Raw genomic sequence first — 25,693 nt, forward strand, 5'->3', positions numbered from 1 at the left:
CACTCCTATACACACACACTCCTATACACACACTCCTATACACCCACATTCCTACACCCTCACTCCTGCACCCACACTCCTGCACCCACACTCCTGCACCCACACTCCTGCACCCACACTCCGACAGACACACACTCCGACAGACACACACGCCGACAGACACGCACTCCGACACGCCTATTCACACACTCCGACACACACACACTCCGACACACACACACTCCGACACACACACACTCCGACACACACACACTCCGACACACACACCCCTACACACAAACACACTCCTAAACACACTCCTACACACACACACTCCTGCGCACACACTTCTGCACACACTCCTACACACACTCCTACACACTCACCTATTCACACTCACCTCTCCAGACACACTCCTACACACAAACTCCTACACACACACCCCTACACACACTCCTACATACTCACCTATACACACACACCTATACAGACACACTCCTACACACACACTTCTACATACACTCCTACACACACACACCCTTACACATACACCTATACACACACACACCTATACCCACACACTCCTATACCCACACACACCTATACACACACCCCTCTCCACACACTCCTACACCCACACTCCTACACCCACACTCCTACACCCACACTCCTACACCCACACTCCTACACCCGCACACTCCTACACACACACTCTCCTACACACACACACTCCTACACACACACTATCCTACACACACACTCTCCTACACACACACACTCCTACACACACACACTCCTACACACACACACTCCTACACACACACACTCCTACACACACACACTCCTACACACACACACTCCTACACACACACACTCCTACACACACACAATCCTACACACACACTCCTACACACACTCCTACATACTCACCTATAGACACTCACCTATACAGACACACTCCTACACACACACTCCTACACACACTCCTACACACACACACTCCTACACATACACCTATACCCACACACTCCTATACACACACTCCTACACCCACATTCCTACACCCACATTCCTACACCCACACTCCTGCACCCACACTCCTGCACCCACACTCCTGCACCCACACTCCTGCACCCACACTCCTGCACCCACACTCCGACAGACACACACTCCGACAGACACACACTCCGACAGACACACACTCCGACAGACACACACTCCGACAGACACACACTCCGACAGACACACACTCCGACAGACACACACTCCGACAGACACACACTCCGACACGCCTATTCACACACTCCGACACACACACACTCCGACACACACACACTCCGACACACACACACTCCGACACACACACACTCCGACACACACACACTCCGACAGACACACACTCCTACACGCACACACTCCTGCACGCACACTCCTACACACACTCCTACACACACTCCTACACACACTCCTACACACTCACCTACACATACTCACCTGTACAGACACTCTCCTACACACAAACCCCTACACACACACTCCAACACACGCTCCTACGTACTCACCTATACACACTCACCTATACAGACACACTCCTATACACACATACTCCTATACACACACTCCTCTCCACACACTCCTACACCCACACTCCTACACCCACACTCCTACACCCACACTCCTACACCCACACTCCTACACCCACACACTCCTACACCCACACACTCCTACACACACACTCTCCTACACACACTCTCCTACACACACACTCTCCTACACACACACACTCCTACACACACACACTCCTACACACACACACACTCCTACACACACACACTCCTACACACACACACCCCTACACACACACTCCTACTCACACACACTCCTACTCACACACACTCCTACACACACACTCCTACACACTCACACTCCTACACACACTCTCCTACACACACACACTCCTACACACACACTCTCCTACATACACACTCTCCTACACACACATGTACAGACACACACACACCTACAGACACTAACTCCTACACAGATACACTCCTACACACACACTCCTACACACACACTCCTACACACACTCCTACACACACTCCTACACACACTCCTACACACACTCCTACACACACTCCTACACACTCACCTATACATACTCACCTGTACAGACACACTCCTACACACACACTCCTACACACACTCCTACACACACTCCTACACATACACCTATACCCACACACTCCTATACACACACACTCCTATACACACACTCCTATACACACACTCCTATACACACACTCCTACACCCACATTCCTACACCCACACTCCTGCACCCACACTCCTGCACCCACACTCCTGCACCCACACTCCTGCACCCACACTCCTGCACCCACACTCCGACAGACACACACTCCGACAGACACACACTCCGACAGACATGCACTCCGACACGCCTATTCACACACTCCGACACACACACACTCCGACACACACACACTCCGACACACACACACTCCGACACACACACACTCCGACACACACACACTCCGACACACACACCCCTACACACAAACACACTCCTAAACACACTCCTACACACACACACTCCTGCACACACACTTCTGCACACACTCCTACACACACTCCTACACACTCACCTATTCACACTCACCTCTCCAGACACACTCCTACACACAAACTCCTACACACACACCCCTACACACACTCCTACATACTCACCTATACACACACACCTATACAGACACACTCCTACACACACACTTCTACATACACTCCTACACACACACACCCTTACACATACACCTATACACACACACACCTATACCCACACACTCCTATACACACACACACACACCTATACACACACCCCTCTCCACACACTCCTACACCCACACTCCTACACCCACACTCCTACACCCACACTCCTACACCCGCACACTCCTACACACACACTCTCCTACACACACACTCTCCTACACACACACTCTCCTACACACACACTCTCCTACACACACACTCTCCTACACACACACTCTCCTACACACACACACTCCTACACACACACACTCCTACACACACACACTCCTACACACACACACACTCTCCTACACACACACACTCTCCTACACACACACAATCCTACACACACACTCCTACACACACTCCTACATACTCACCTATACACTCTCACCTATACAGACACACTCCTACACACACACACTCCTACACATACACCTATACCCACACACTCCTATACACACACACTCCTATACACACACTCCTATACACACACTCCTACACCCACATTCCTACACCCACACTCCTGCACCCACACTCCTGCACCCACACTCCTGCACCCACACTCCTGCACCCACACTCCTGCACCCACACTCCGACAGACACACACTCCGACAGACACACACTCCGACAGACACACACTCCGACACGCCTATTCACACACTCCGACAGACACACACTCCGACACACACACACTCCGACACACACACACTCCGACACACACACACTCCGACACACACACACTCCGACACACACACACTCCTGCGCACAAACTCCTGCACACACACTCTGACACACACACACACACTCCGACACACACACACTCCGACACACACACACTCCGACAGACACACACTCCGACAGACACACACTCCTACACGCACACACTCCTGCACGCACACTCCTACACACACTCCTACACACACTCCTACACACTCACCTACACATACTCACCTGTACAGACACACTCCTACACACAAACCCCTACACACACACACTCCAACACACGCTCCTACGTACTCACCTATACACACTCACCTATACAGACACACTCCTATACACACATACTCCTATACACACACTCCTCTCCACACACTCCTACACCCACACTCCTACACCCACACTCCTACACCCACACTCCTACACCCACACTCCTACACCCACACTCCTACACCCACACACTCCTACACCCACACACTCCTACACCCACACACTCCTACACCCACACACTCCTACACACACACTCTCCTACACACACACTCCTACACACACACACTCCTACACACACACACTCCTACACACACACACTCCTACACACACACACTCCTACACACACACACTCCTACACACTCACACTCCTACACACTCACACTCCTACACACTCACACTCCTACACACACACTCTCCTACACACACATGTACAGACACACCTACACACACATCAACAGACACACACACACCTACAGACACTAACTCCTACACAGATACACTCCTACACACACACACTCACACATACTCCGACACACACACTCCTACACACACACACCTACACACAAATACACCTCTGCACACACACTCCTACACACACACACTCCTACACACACACACTCCTACACACACACTCTCCTACACACACACTCTCCTACACACACACTCTCCTACACACACATGTACAGACATACCTACACACAGATCAACAGACACACACACGCCTACAGACACTAACTCCTACACAGATACACTCCTACACCCACACTCCTGCACCCACACTCCTGCACCCACACTCCTGCACCCACACTCCTGCACCCACACTCCTGCACCCACACTCCTGCACCCACACTCCTGCACCCACACTCCTGCACCCACACTCCTGCACCCACACTCCTGCACCCACACTCCTGCACCCACACTCCTGCACCCACACTCCTACACCCACACTCCTACACACACACTCCTACACACACACTCCTACACACACACTCCTACACACACACTCCTGCACACACACTCCTGCACACACACTCCTGCACACACACTCCTGCACACACACTCCGACAGACACACACTCCGACAGACACACACTCCGACAGACACACACTCCGACAGACACACACTCCGACAGACACACACTCCGACAGACACACACTCCGACAGACACACACTCCGACACACTCACCTATACAGACACACTCCTACACACAAACTCCTACACACACCTATACACACACACTCCTATACGCACACACTCCTATACGCACACACTCCTATACGCACACACACTTCTATACATACACACTCCTCCAAACACACTCCTACACCCACACTCCTACTCCCACACGCCTAGACACACACTCCGACAGACACACACTCCTACACACACACTCCTACACACACACTCCTACACACACACTCTCCTACACACACATGTACAGACACACCTACACACACATCAACAGACACACACACACCTACAGACACTAACTCCTACACAGATACACTCCTACACACACACTCCTACACACACTCCTACACACTCACCTGTACACACTCACCTATACAGACACACTCCAACACACAAACTCCTACACACAAACTCCTACACACACACACTTATACACACAAACCTATATACACACACACCTATACACACACAACTATACACACATACACCTACAGACACACACACCTATACGCGCACACACGTATACACACACACGTATACACACAAACCTATACACACAAACCTATACACACAAACCTATACACACACACCTATACACACACACACCTACAGACACACACCTATACACACACACACACCTATACACACACACCTACAGACACACACACCTATATGCACACACACCTATATGCACACACACCTATACGCACACACACTCCTATACACACACACACACACACTCCTATACACGCACACACTCCTATACACACACACACTCCTACACACACTCCTACACACACACTCCTGCACACACACTTCTGCACACACACTTCTACACACACACTCCTACACACACGCCTATACACACACACCTATACACACACACCTCTCCACACAAACCTATACACACACACACCTACACACGCAAACCTATATACGCACACCTATACAGACACACCTATACACACACACACCTATACACACACACACCTATACACACACACACCTATACACACACACACCTATACACACACACCTATGCACACACACCTACAGACACACACACCTATACGCACACACTCCTATACACACACACATCGATAGACACACACACTCCTATACACGCAAACACTCCTATACACGCACACACTCCTATACACACACACACTCCTATACACACACACTCTTACACACACACTCTTACACACACACACCTATGCACACACACACCTATGCACACACACACCTATGCACACTGTTTTAAAAAATTCTCAAGGTCAGGTTCGTAGGAGAGTAGTCTGACACAGAACAAACGACCAAGAGGCGAGTCTGCTAGAATATGGGCATTTTATTCCCCGCAGCATCGCCACAACCAACGGGTCTGGCTTATACTCACTCTACATGTTACCGGAACTGGGAGCCGTCAGTTCTCGTAGAGCGGTTGCCAACAACCCACGCTCGGCGGTTAAACGTAACCCCGGAGCAGACTCACCGAACTGGAGACTTTTCCAGCTGATATACTCTTTTCCAGATATAAACATTCATGTGAACAGCAGAGCAAGGCTAAAAAACACATTCCATTCTGGTTACATACAGATAAGAAGATTCACACGGGGAGGTGTGTAATAAGATTCACACGGGACTAAGCAACACCTCCATTCCGGTTAGATTCACACATGTATTGGGACATAATTTTTAACCGTTTCACCACATTCCACTGCTTGGAATTTTACACCACACACACACACACCTATGCACACACACACCTATGCACACACACACCTATACACACAAACCTATACACACAAGCCTATACACACAAACCTATACACACACACACCTATACACACACACCTATACACACACACCTACACACACACACCTATACACACACACACCTATACACACCTATACACACACACCTACAGACACACACACCTATACGCACACACTCCTACACACACACACACACACCTATACACACACACACTCCTATAGACACACACACTCCTATACCTGCACACACTCCTACACACACTCCTACACACACACTCCTACACACACACTCCTGCACACACACTTCTGCACACACACTTCTGCACACACACTTCTGCACACACACTTCTGCACACACACTCCTGCACACACACTCCTGCACACACACTCCTACACACACACACCTATACACACACCTATACACACACACCTATACACACACACCTATACACACACACCTATACACACACACCTATACACACACACCTATACACTCACACCTATACACACACACACCTATACACACACACCTATACACACACACACACCTATACACACACACCTATACACACACACACCTATACATACACACCTACAGGCACACACACCTATACACACACACCTATACACACACACACCTATACACACACACACCTATACATACACACCTACAAGCACACACACCTATACACACACACACACCTATACACACACACACACCTATACACACACACCTAAACACACAAACCTATACACACACACCTATACACACACACACACACCTATACACACACACTCCTACACACACACACTCCTATACACACACAAACTGCTATAGACACACACACTCCTATACACGCACACATTCCTATACACACACACGCTCCTATACACGCACACATTCCTATACACACACACGCTCCTATACACACACACTCCTACTCCTACACCCACACTCCTACACCCACACTCCTACACCCACACTCCTACACCCACACTCCTACACCCACACTCCTACACCCACACTCCTACACCCACACTCCTACACCCACACTCCTACACCCACACTCCTACACCCACACTCCTACACCCACACTCCTACACCCACACTCCTACACACACACTCCTACACACACACACTCCTACACACACACACTCCTACACACACACACTCCTACACACACACACTCCTACACACACACACTCCTACACACACACACTCCTACACACACACACTCCTACACACACACACTCCTACACACACACACTCCTACACACACACACTCCTACACACACACACTCCTACACACACACACTCCTACACACACACACTCTTCAACACACACACTCTTCTACACACACACTCTTCTACACACACACTCTTCTACACACACACTCTTCTACACACACACTCTCCTACACACAATTTCCCCAAACACACATGTACAGACACACCTACACACACATCAACAGACACACACACACCTACAGACACTAACTCCTACACAGATACACTCCTACACACACACTCACGCATACTCCGACACGCACACTCCTACACACACACACCTACACACACTCCTACACACTCACCTGTACACACTCACCTATACAGACACACTCCTACACACAATCTCCAACACACAATCTCCAACACACAATCTCCAACACACAATCTCCAACACACAATCTCCAACACACAATCTCCAACACACAATCTCCAACACACAATCTCCAACACACAATCTCCAACACACAATCTCCAACACACAATCTCCAACACACAATCTCCAACACACAATCTCCAACACACAATCTCCAACACACAATCTCCAACACACAATCTCCAACACACAATCTCCAACACACAATCTCCAACACACAATCTCCAACACACAATCTCCAACACACAATCTCCAACACACAATCTCCAACACACATACTCCTACACACATACTCCTACACACATACTCCTACACACATACTCCTACACACATACTCCTACACACATACTCCTACACACATACTCCTACACACATACTCCTACACACATACTCCTACACACACACACTCCTACACACATACTCCTACACACACACACTCCTACACATACACCTATACACACACACACCTATACCCACACACTCCTATACACACACACTTCTATACACACACCCCTCTCCACACACTCCTACACCCACACTCCTACACCCACACACTCCTACACCCACACACTCCTACACACATACTCCTACACACATACTCCTACACACATACTCCTACACACATACTCCTACACACACACTCCTACACATACACCTATACACACACACACCTATACCCACACACTCCTATACACACACACTTCTATACACACACCCCTCTCCACACACTCCTACACCCACACTCCTACACACACACTCCTACACACACATTCCTACACACACACACCTATACACACACCTATACACACACACCTATGCGCACACACACCTATGCGCACACACACCTATGTACACACACACCTATGCACACACACACCTATACACACACACCTATACACACACACACCTATACACACACACACACACCTATACACACAAACCTATACACACACACCTATACACACACACCTATACACACACACACCTATACACACACACCTACACACACACACCTATACACACACACACACACCTAGACACACACACCTACAGACACACACACCTATACGCACACACTCCTACACACACACACTCCTATACACACACACACTCCTATACACACACACACTCCTATACACACACACACTCCTATAGACACACACACTCCTATACATGCACACACTCCTACACACACACTCCTACACACACACTCCTACACACACACTCCTACACACACACTCCTGCACACACACTTCTGCACACACACTTCTGCACACACACTTCTGCACACACTCCTGCACACACACCCCTAGACACACACACCTATACACACACCTATACACACACACCTATACACACACACCTATACACACACACCTATACACACACACCTATACACACACACCTATACACACACACACCTATACACACACACCTATACACACACACCTATACACACACACCTATACACACACACCTATACACACAAACCTATACACACACACCTATACACACACACACCTATACACACACACACCTATACACACACACACCTATACACACACACACCTATACACACACACCTACACACACACACCTATACACACACACACACACCTATACACACACACCTACAGATTTACACACCTATACGCACACACTCCTACACACACACACTCCTATACACACACACACTCCTATACACACACACTCCTATACACACACACACTCCTATAGACACACACACTCCTATACACGCACACACTCCTACACACACACTCCTACACACACACTCCTACACACACACTCCTACATACACACTCCTGCACACACACTCCTGCACACACACTCCTGCACACACACTTCTGCACGCACACTTCTGCACACACACTTCTGCACACACACTTCTGCACACACTCCTGCACACACACTCCTAGACACACACCTATACACACACCTATACACACACCTATACACACACACCTATACACACAAACCTATACACACACACCTATACACACAAACCTATACACACACACACCTATACACACACACCTATACACACACACCTATACACACACAAACCTATACACACACACCTATACACACACCTATACATGCACACCTACAGACACACACACCTATACACACACACCTATACACACACAAACCTATACACACACACCTATACACACACACACCTATACATACACACCTACAGACACACACACCTATACAGACACACACACCTATACAGACACACACACCTATACACACACACACACCTATACACACACACACCTATTCACACACACCTATACACACACACACCTATACACACACACCTATACACACACACCTTTCCACACACACACCTATACATACACACCTACAGACACACACACTTATACGCAAACACTCATATGCACACACACTCCTATACACACACACACACTCCTATACACACACACACTCCTATAGACACACACACTCCTATACACGCACACATTCCTATACACACACACACTCCTATATACACACACTCCTACTCCTACACCCACACTCCTACACCCACACTCCTACACCCACATTCCTACACCCACACTCCTACACCCACACTCCTACACCCACACTCCTACACCCACACTCCTACACCCACACTCCTACACCCACACTCCTACACCCACACTCCTACACCCACACTCCTACACCCACACTCCTACACCCACACTCCTACACCCACACTCCTACACCCACACTCCTACACCCACACTCCTACACCCACACTCCTACACCCACACTCCTACACCCACACTCCTACACCCACACTCCTACACCCACACTCCTACACCCACACTCCTACACCCACACTCCTACACCCACACTCCTACACCCACACTCCTACACCCACACTCCTACACCCACACTCCTACACCCACACTCCTACACCCACACTCCTACACCCACACTCCTACACCCACACTCCTACACCCACACTCCTACACCCACTCTCCTACACCCACACTCCTACACACACACTCCTACACACACACTCCTACACACACACTCCTACACACACACTCTTCAACACACACACTCTTCTACACACACACTCTTCTACACACACACTCTCCTACACACAATTTCCCCAAACACACATGTACAGACATACCTACACACACATCAACAGACACACACACACACCTACAGACACTAACTCCTACACAGATACACTCCTACACACACACTCACGCATACTCCGACACTCACACTCCTACACACACACACCTACACACACTCCTACACACTCACCTGTACACACTCACCTATACAGACACACTCCTACACACAATCTCCAACACACAATCTCCAACACACAATCTCCAACACACAATCTCCAACACACACACTCCTACACACACACTCCTACACACACACTCCTACACACACACACTCCTACACACACACTCCTACACACACACTCCTACACACACACTCCTACACACACACTCCTACACACACACTCCCACACACATACTCCCACACACATACTCCTACACACATACTCCTACACACATACTCCTACACACATACTCCTACACACACACACTCCTACACATACACCTATACACACACACACCTATACCCCCACACTCCTATACACACACACTTCTATACACGCACCCCTCTCCACACACTCCTACACCCACACTCCTACACCCACACTCCTACACCCACACTCCTACACCCACACACTCCTACACCCACACACTCCTACATACACACACTCCTGCACACACACTCCTGCACACTCACTCCGACAGACACACACTCCGAGAGACGCACACTCCGACAGACGCACGCTCCGACAGACGCACACTCCGACAGACGCACACTCCGACAGACGCACACTCCGACAGACGCACACTCCGACAGACGCACACTCCTGCACGCACACTCCTGCACGCACACTCCTGCACGCACACTCCTGCACGCACACTCCTGCACGCACACTCCTGCACGCACACTCCTGCACGCACACTCCTGCACGCACACTCCTGCACGCACACTCCTACACACACTCCTACACACACACTCACGCATACTCCGACACTCACACTCCTACACACACACACCTACACACACTCCTACACACTCACCTGTACACACTCACCTATACAGACACACTCCTACACACAATCTCCAACACACAATCTCCAACACACAATCTCCAACACACAATCTCCAACACACAATCTCCAACACACAATCTCCAACACACAATCTCCAACACACAATCTCCAACACACAATCTCCAACACACAATCTCCAACACACAATCTCCAACACACAATCTCCAACACACAATCTCCAACACACAATCTCCAACACACAATCTCCAACACACAATCTCCAACACACAATCTCCAACACACAAACTCCTACACACAAACTCCTACACACAAACTCCTACACACATACTCCTACACACATACTCCTACACACATACTCCTACACACATACTCCTACACACATACTCCTACACACATACTCCTACACACATACTCCTACACACATACTCCTACACACATACTCCTACACACACACTCCTACACACACACTCCTACACACACACTCCTACACACACACTCCTACACACACACTCCTACATACACACTCCTGCACACACACTCCTGCACACACACTCCTGCACACACACTTCTGCACGCACACTTCTGCACACACACTTCTGCACACACACTTCTGCACACACTCCTGCACACACACTCCTAGACACACACCTATACACACACCTATACACACACCTATACACACACACCTATACACACAAACCTATACACACACACCTATACACACAAACCTATACACACACACACCTATACACACACACCTATACACACACACCTATACACACACAAACCTATACACACACACCTATACACACACCTATACATGCACACCTACAGACACACACACCTATACACACACACCTATACACACACAAACCTATACACACACACCTATACACACACACACCTATACATACACACCTACAGACACACACACCTATACAGACACACACACCTATACAGACACACACACCTATACACACACACACACCTATACACACACACACCTATTCACACACACCTATACACACACACACCTATACACACACACCTATACACACACACCTTTCCACACACACACCTATACATACACACCTACAGACACACACACTTATACGCAAACACTCATATGCACACACACTCCTATACACACACACACACTCCTATACACACACACACTCCTATAGACACACACACTCCTATACACGCACACATTCCTATACACACACACACTCCTATATACACACACTCCTACTCCTACACCCACACTCCTACACCCACACTCCTACACCCACATTCCTACACCCACACTCCTACACCCACACTCCTACACCCACACTCCTACACCCACACTCCTACACCCACACTCCTACACCCACACTCCTACACCCACACTCCTACACCCACACTCCTACACCCACACTCCTACACCCACACTCCTACACCCACACTCCTACACCCACACTCCTACACCCACACTCCTACACCCACACTCCTACACCCACACTCCTACACCCACACTCCTACACCCACACTCCTACACCCACACTCCTACACCCACACTCCTACACCCACACTCCTACACCCACACTCCTACACCCACACTCCTACACCCACACTCCTACACCCACTCTCCTACACCCACACTCCTACACACACACTCCTACACACACACTCCTACACACACACTCCTACACACACACTCTTCAACACACACACTCTTCTACACACACACTCTTCTACACACACACTCTCCTACACACAATTTCCCCAAACACACATGTACAGACATACCTACACACACATCAACAGACACACACACACACCTACAGACACTAACTCCTACACAGATACACTCCTACACACACACTCACGCATACTCCGACACTCACACTCCTACACACACACACCTACACACACTCCTACACACTCACCTGTACACACTCACCTATACAGACACACTCCTACACACAATCTCCAACACACAATCTCCAACACACAATCTCCAACACACAATCTCCAACACACACACTCCTACACACACACTCCTACACACACACTCCTACACACACACACTCCTACACACACACTCCTACACACACACTCCTACACACACACTCCTACACACACACTCCTACACACACACTCCCACACACATACTCCTACACACATACTCCTACACACATACTCCTACACACATACTCCTACACACACACACTCCTACACATACACCTATACACACACACACCTATACCCCCACACTCCTATACACACACACTTCTATACACGCACCCCTCTCCACACACTCCTACACCCACACTCCTACACCCACACTCCTACACCCACACTCCTACACCCACACACTCCTACACCCACACACTCCTACATACACACACTCCTGCACACACACTCCTGCACACTCACTCCGACAGACACACACTCCGAGAGACGCACACTCCGACAGACGCACGCTCCGACAGACGCACACTCCGACAGACGCACACTCCGACAGACGCACACTCCGACAGACGCACACTCCGACAGACGCACACTCCTGCACGCACACTCCTGCACGCACACTCCTGCACGCACACTCCTGCACGCACACTCCTGCACGCACACTCCTGCACGCACACTCCTGCACGCACACTCCTGCACGCACACTCCTACACACACTCCTACACACACACTCACGCATACTCCGACACTCACACTCCTACACACACACACCTACACACACTCCTACACACTCACCTGTACACACTCACCTATACAGACACACTCCTACACACAATCTCCAACACACAATCTCCAACACACAATCTCCAACACACAATCTCCAACACACAATCTCCAACACACAATCTCCAACACACAATCTCCAACACACAATCTCCAACACACAATCTCCAACACACAATCTCCAACACACAATCTCCAACACACAATCTCCAACACACAATCTCCAACACACAATCTCCAACACACAATCTCCAACACACAATCTCCAACACACAATCTCCAACACACAATCTCCAACACACAAACTCCTACACACAAACTCCTACACACAAACTCCTACACACATACTCCTACACACATACTCCTACACACATACTCCTACACACATACTCCTACACACATACTCCTACACACATACTCCTACACACATACTCCTACACACATACTCCTACACACATACTCCTACACACACACTCCTACACACACACTCCTACACACACACTCCTACACACACACTCCTACACACACACTCCTACACACATACTCCCACACATACTCCTACACACACACACTCCTACACATACACCTGCACACACACACTCCTACACATACACCTATACACACACACACCTATACCCACACACTCCTATACACACACACTTCTATACACACACCCCTCTCCACACACTCCTACACCCACACTCCTACACCCACACACTCCTACACACATACTCCTACACACATACTCCTACACACATACTCCTACACACATACTCCTACACACATATCCTACACACATACTCCTACACACATACTCCTTCACACATACTCCTACACACATACTCCTACACACACACTCCTACACATACACATATACACACACACACCTATACCCACACACTCCTATACACACACACTTCTATACACACACCCCTCTCCACACACTCCTACACCCACACTCCTACACCCACACTCCTACACCCACACTCCTACACCCACACTCCTACACCCACACACCTATACACACACACCTATGCGCACACACACCTATGCGCACACACACCTATGCGCACACACACCTATGCACACACACACCTATGCACACACACACCTATACACACACACCTATACACACACACACACCTATACACTCACACACCTATACACACACACACCTATACACACAAACCTATACACACAAACCTATACACACAAACCTATACACACACACCTATACACACACACACCTATACACACACACACCTATACACACACACACCTATACACACACCTACACACACACACCTATACACACACACACACACCTATACACACACACCTACAGACACACACACCTATACGCACACACTCCTACACACACACACTCCTATACACACACACACTCACTCCTATAGACACACACACTCCTATAGACACACACACTCCTATACATGCACACACTCCTACACACACACTCCTACACACACACTCCTGCACACACACTTCTGCACACACACTTCTGCACACACACTTCTGCACACACACTTCTGCACACACACTTCTGCACACACTCCTGCACACACACTCCTACACACACACACCTATACACACACCTATACACACACCTATACACACACACCTATACACACACACCTATACACACACACCTATACACACACACCTATACACACACACACCTATACACACACACCTATACACACACACCTATACACACACAAACCTATACACACACACCTATACACACACCTATACATGCACACCTACAGACACACACACCTATACACACACACCTATACACACACAAACCTATACACACACACCTATACACACACACACCTATACATACACACCTACAGACACACACACCTATACACTCACACACACCTATACACACACACACCTATACACACACACCTATACACACACACACCTATACACACACACCTATACACACACACCTAAACACACAAACCTATACACACACACCTATACACACACACACACACCTATACACACACACACACCTATACATACACACCTACAGACACACACACTTATACGCAAACACTCCTATACACACACACTCCTATACACACACACACACACACTCCTATACACACACACACTCCTATAGACACACACACTCCTATACCCGCACACATTCCTATACACACACACACTCCTATACACACACACTCTATAAACACACACACTCCTAGACACAAACACACTCCTATATACACACACTCCTACTCCTACACCCACACTCCTACACCCACACTCCTACACCCACACTCCTACACCCACTCTCCTACACCCACTCTCCTACACCCACTCTCCTACACCCACTCTCCTACACACACACTCCTACACACACACTCCTACACACACACTCCTACACACACACTCCTACACACACACACTCCTACACACACACACTCCTACACACACACACTCCTACACACACACACTCCTACACACACACACTCCTACACACACACACTCCTACACACACACACTCCTACACACACACTCTTCAACACACACACTCTTCTACACACACACTCTCCTACACACAATTTCCCCAAACACACATGTACAGACACACCTACACACACATCAACAGACACACACACACCTACAGACACTAACTCCTACACAGATACACTCCTACACACACACTCACGCATACTCCGACACTCACACTCCTACACACATACACCTACACACACTCCTACACACTCACCTGTACACACTCACCTATACAGACACACTCCAACACACAATCTCCAACACACAATCTCCAACACACAATCTCCAACACACAATCTCCAACACACAATCTCCAACACACAATCTCCAACACACAATCTCCAACACACAATCTCCTACACACAAACTCCTACACACACACTCCTACACACACACTCCTACACACACACTCCTACACACACACTCCTACACACACACTCCTACACACACACTCCTACACACACACTCCTACACACATACTCCTACACACATACTCCTACACACATACTCCTACACACATACTCCTACACACACACACTCCTACACATACACCTATACACACACACCTATACCCACACACTCCTATACACACACACTTCTATACACACACCCCTCTCCCCACACTCCTACACCCACACTCCTACACCCACACACTCCTACACACACACACTCCTACACACACACACTCCTACACACACACACTCCTGCACACTCACTCCGACAGACACACACTCCGACAGACGCACACTCCGAGAGACGCACACTCCGACAGACGCACACTCCGACAGACGCACACTCCGACAGACGCACACTCCGACAGACGCACACTCCGACAGACGCACACTCCGACAGACGCACACTCCGACAGACGCACACTCCGACAGACGCACACTCCGACAGACGCACACTTCGACAGACGCACACTCCTGCACGCACACTCCTGCACGCACACTCCTGCACGCACACTCCTGCACGCACACTCCTGCACGCACACTCCTGCACGCACACTCCTGCACGCACACTCCTACACACACTCCTACACACACACTCACGCATACTCCGACACTCACACTCCTACACACACACACCTACACACACTCCTACACACTCACCTGTACACACTCACCTATACAGACACACTCCTACACACAATCTCCAACACACAATCTCCAACACACAATCTCCAACACACAATCTCCAACACACAATCTCCAACACACAATCTCCAACACACAATCTCCAACACACAATCTCCAACACACAATCTCCAACACACAATCTCCAACACACAATCTCCAACACACAATCTCCAACACACAATCTCCAACACACAATCTCCAACACACAATCTCCAACACACAATCTCCAACACACAATCTCCAACACACAATCTCCAACACACAATCTCCAACACACAAACTCCTACACACAAACTCCTACACACATACTCCTACACACATACTCCTACACACATACTCCTACACACATACTCCTACACACATACTCCTACACACATACTCCTACACACACACACTCCTACACACACACACTCCTACACATACACCTACACACACACACTCCTACACATACACCTATACACACACACACCTATACCCACACACTCCTATACACACACACTTCTATACACACACCCCTCTCCACACACTCCTACACCCACACTCCTACACCCACACTCCTACACCCACACTCCTACACCCACACACTCCTACACACATACTCCTACACACATACTCCTACACACATACTCCTACACACATACTCCTACACACATACTCCTACACACACACTCCTACACATACACATATACACACACACGCCTATACCCACACACTCCTATACACACAGACTTCTATACACACACCCTTCTCCACACACTCCTACACCCACACTCCTACACCCACACTCCTACACACACACTCCTACACACACATTCCTACACACACACACCTATACACACACCTATACACACACACACCTATGCGCACACACTCCTATGCGCACACACACCTATGCACACACACACCTATGCACACACACACCTATACACACACACCTATACACACACACCTATACACACACACCTATACACACACACACACCTATACACACACACACACCTATACACACACACCTATACACACAAACCTATACACACAAACCTATACACGCAAACCTATACACACACACCTATACACACACCTACACACACACACCTATACACACACACACACCTATACACACACACCTACAGACACACACACCTATACGCACACACTCCTACACACACACACTCCTATACACACACACACTCCTATAGACACACACACTCCTATAGACACACACACTCCTATACATGCACACACTCCTGCACACACACTCCTGCACACACACTCCTGCACACACACTCCTGCACACGCACTCCTGCACACGCACTTCTGCACACACACTTCTGCACACACACTTCTGCACACACACTTCTGCACACACACTTCTGCACACACACTTCTGCACACACACTTCTGCACACACTCCTACACACACACTCCTACACACACACACCTATACACACACCTATACACACACCTATACACACACACCTATACACACACACCTATACACACACACACCTATACACACACACCTATACACACACACCTATACACACACAAACCTATACACACACACACCTATACACACACCTATACATGCACACCTACAGACACACACCTATACACACACACCTATACACACACACACCTATACATACACACCTACAGACACACACACCTATACACACACACACCTATACACACACACACCTATACACACACACCTATACACACACACACCTATACACACACACACCTATACACACACCTATACATACACACCTACAGACACACACACTTATACGCAAACTCTCCTATACACACACACTCCTATACACACACACACACACTCCTATACACACACACACTCCTATAGACACACACACTCCTATACCCGCACACATTCCTATACACACACACACTCCTATACACACACACTCTATAAACACACACACTCCTAGACACAAACACACTCCTATATACATACACTCCTACTCCTACACCCACACTCCTACACCCACACTCCTACACCCACACTCCTACACCCACACTCCTACACCCACACCCCTACACCCACACTCCTACACCCACACTCCTACACCCACACTCCTACACCCACTCTCCTACACCCACTCTCCTACACCCACTCTCCTACACCCACTCTCCTACACACACACTCCTACACACACACTCCTACACACACACTCCTACACACACACTCCTACACACACACTCCTACACACACACACCTACACACACACTCCTACACACACACTCCTACACACACACTCCTACACACACACTCCTACACACACACTCCTACACACACACTCCTACACACACACTCTTCAACACACACACTCTTCTACACACACACTCTCCTACACACAATTTCCCCAAACACACATGTACAGACACACCTACACACACATCAACAGACACACACACACCTACAGACACTAACTCCTACACAGATACACTCCTACACACACACTCACGCATACTCCGACACTCACACTCCTACACACACACACCTACACACACTCCTACACACTCACCTGTACACACTCACCTATACAGACACACTCCTACACACAATCTCCAACACACAATCTCCAACACACAATCTCCAACACACAATATCCAACACACAATCTCCAACACACAATCTCCAACACACAATCTCCAACACACAATCTCCTACACACAAACTCCTACACACACACTCCTACACACACACTCCTACACACACACTCCTACACACACACTCCTACACACATACTCCTACACACATACTCCTACACACATACTCCTACACACACACTCCTACACACATACGCCTACACACATACTCCTACACACATACTGATACACACATACTCCTACACACACACACTCCTACACATACACCTATACACACACACACCTATACCCACACACTCCTATACACACACACTCCTATACACACACTCCTACACCCACACTCCTACACCCACACTCCTACACTCACACACTCCTACACACACACACTCCTGCACACACACTCCTGCACACACACTCCTGCACACTCACTCCGACAGAGACACACTCCGACAGACACACACCCCGACAGACACACACTCCGACAGACGCACACTCCGACAGACGCACACTCCGACAGACGCACACTCCGACAGACGCACACTCCGACAGACGCACACTCCGACAGACACACACTCCGACAGACGCACACTCCTGCACGCACACTCCTGCACGCACACTCCTGCACGCACACTCCTGCACGCACACTCCTACACACACTCCTACACACACTCCTACACACTCACCTATGCAGACACACTCCTATACACACACTTCTACACACACACACTCCTACACATACACCTATACACACGCACACCTATACCCACACACACCTATACCCACACACTCCGATACACACACACTTTTATACACACACACTCCTACACACACACACTCCTACACACACACACTCCTAACCCACACACTCCGGCACACACACACTCCTACACACAAACGCTCCAATACACACACACTCCGACACACACACACCTACACACACACCTACACACACACCTACACACACACACTCCTGCACACACACTCCGACAGACACACTCCGACAGACACACCCTCCGACAGACACACACTCCGACAGACACACACTCCGACAGACACACACTCCGACAGACACAGACTCCGACAGACACACACTCCGACAGACACACACACTCCTACACACAAACACTCCTACACACACACACTCCTACACACACACACTCCTACACACAAACACTCCTACACACACACACTCCTACACACACTCCTACATACTCACCTATACACACTCACCTATACAGACACACTCCTACACACACACTCCTACACACACACTCCTACACACACACTCCTACACACACACTCTTCAACACACACACTCTTCTACACACACACTCTCCTACACACAATTTCCCCAAACACACATGTACAGACACACCTACACACACATCAACAGACACACACACACCTACAGACACTAACTCCTACACAGATACACTCCTACACACACACTCACGCATACTCCGACACTCACACTCCTACACACACACACCTACACACACTCCTACACACTCACCTGTACACACTCACCTATACAGACACACTCCTACACACAATCTCCAACACACAATCTCCAACACACAATCTCCAACACACAATATCCAACACACAATCTCCAACACACAATCTCCAACACACAATCTCCAACACACAATCTCCTACACACAAACTCCTACACACACACTCCTACACACACACTCCTACACACACACTCCTACACACACACTCCTACACACATACTCCTACACACATACTCCTACACACATACTCCTACACACACACTCCTACACACATACGCCTACACACATACTCCTACACACATACTGATACACACATACTCCTACACACACACACTCCTACACATACACCTATACACACACACACCTATACCCACACACTCCTATACACACACACTCCTATACACACACTCCTACACCCACACTCCTACACCCACACTCCTACACTCACACACTCCTACACACACACACTCCTGCACACACACTCCTGCACACACACTCCTGCACACTCACTCCGACAGAGACACACTCCGACAGACACACACCCCGACAGACACACACTCCGACAGACGCACACTCCGACAGACGCACACTCCGACAGACGCACACTCCGACAGACGCACACTCCGACAGACGCACACTCCGACAGACACACACTCCGACAGACGCACACTCCTGCACGCACACTCCTGCACGCACACTCCTGCACGCACACTCCTGCACGCACACTCCTACACACACTCCTACACACACTCCTACACACTCACCTATGCAGACACACTCCTATACACACACTTCTACACACACACACTCCTACACATACACCTATACACACGCACACCTATACCCACACACACCTATACCCACACACTCCGATACACACACACTTTTATACACACACACTCCTACACACACACACTCCTACACACACACACTCCTAACCCACACACTCCGGCACACACACACTCCTACACACAAACGCTCCAATACACACACACTCCGACACACACACACCTACACACACACCTACACACACACCTACACACACACACTCCTGCACACACACTCCGACAGACACACTCCGACAGACACACCCTCCGACAGACACACACTCCGACAGACACACACTCCGACAGACACACACTCCGACAGACACAGACTCCGACAGACACACACTCCGACAGACACACACACTCCTACACACAAACACTCCTACACACACACACTCCTACACACACACACTCCTACACACAAACACTCCTACACACACACACTCCTACACACACTCCTACATACTCACCTATACACACTCACCTATACAGACACACTCCTACACACACACTCCTACACACACACACACACTCCTTCACATACACCTATACACACACACACCTATACCCACACACTCCTATACACACACACTCCTGCACCCACACTCCTGCACCCACACTCCTGCACCCACACTCCTGCACCCACACTCCTGCACCCACACTCCTGCACCCACACTCCTGCACCCACACACTCCGACACACACACACTCCGACACACACACACACCGACACACACACGCTCCGACACACACACGCTCCGACACACACACACTTCGACACACACACACTCCGACACACACACTCCTACACACAAACACACTCCTAAACACACTCCTACACACACACACTCCTGCACACACACTTCTGCACACACTCGTACACACACTCCTACACACTCACCGATACACACTCACCTATACAGACACACTCCTACACACAAACTCCTACACACAAACTCCTACACACACTCCTACATACTCACCTATACACACTCACCTATACAGACACACTCCTACACACACACTCCTACACACACTCCTACACACACACACCCCTACACATACACCTATACACACACACACCTATACCCACACACTCCTATACACACACACACCTATACACACACCCCTCTCCACACACTCCTACACCCACACTCCTACACCCACACTCCTACACCCACACTCCTACACCCACACTCCTACACCCACACTCCTACACCCACACTCCTACGCACACACTCTCCTACGCACACACTCTCCTACGCACACACACTCCTACGCACACACACTCCTACGCACACACACTCCTACGCACACACTCTCCTACGCACACACTCTCCTACACACACACTCTCCTACACACACACTCTCCTACAGACACACACTCCTACGCACACACACTCCTACGCACACACACTCCTACGCACACACACTCCTACGCACACAATCCTACACACACACTCTCCTACACACACACTCTCCTACACACACACACTCCTACACACACACACTCCTACACACACACACTCCTACACACACACACTCCTACACACACACTCTCCTACACACACACACTCCTACACACACACACCCCTACACACACACACTCCTACACACACACACTCCTACACACACTCCTACACACACACTCCTACACACACAATCCTACACACACACAATCCTACACACACACAATCCTACACACA

The sequence above is a fragment of the Chiloscyllium plagiosum genome, unplaced genomic scaffold (genome assembly GCF_037043375.1).
Source record: "Chiloscyllium plagiosum isolate Xiang-an unplaced genomic scaffold, Cpla_swu_hap1 HiC_scaffold_1, whole genome shotgun sequence".
Taxonomy (NCBI): domain Eukaryota; kingdom Metazoa; phylum Chordata; class Chondrichthyes; order Orectolobiformes; family Hemiscylliidae; genus Chiloscyllium; species Chiloscyllium plagiosum.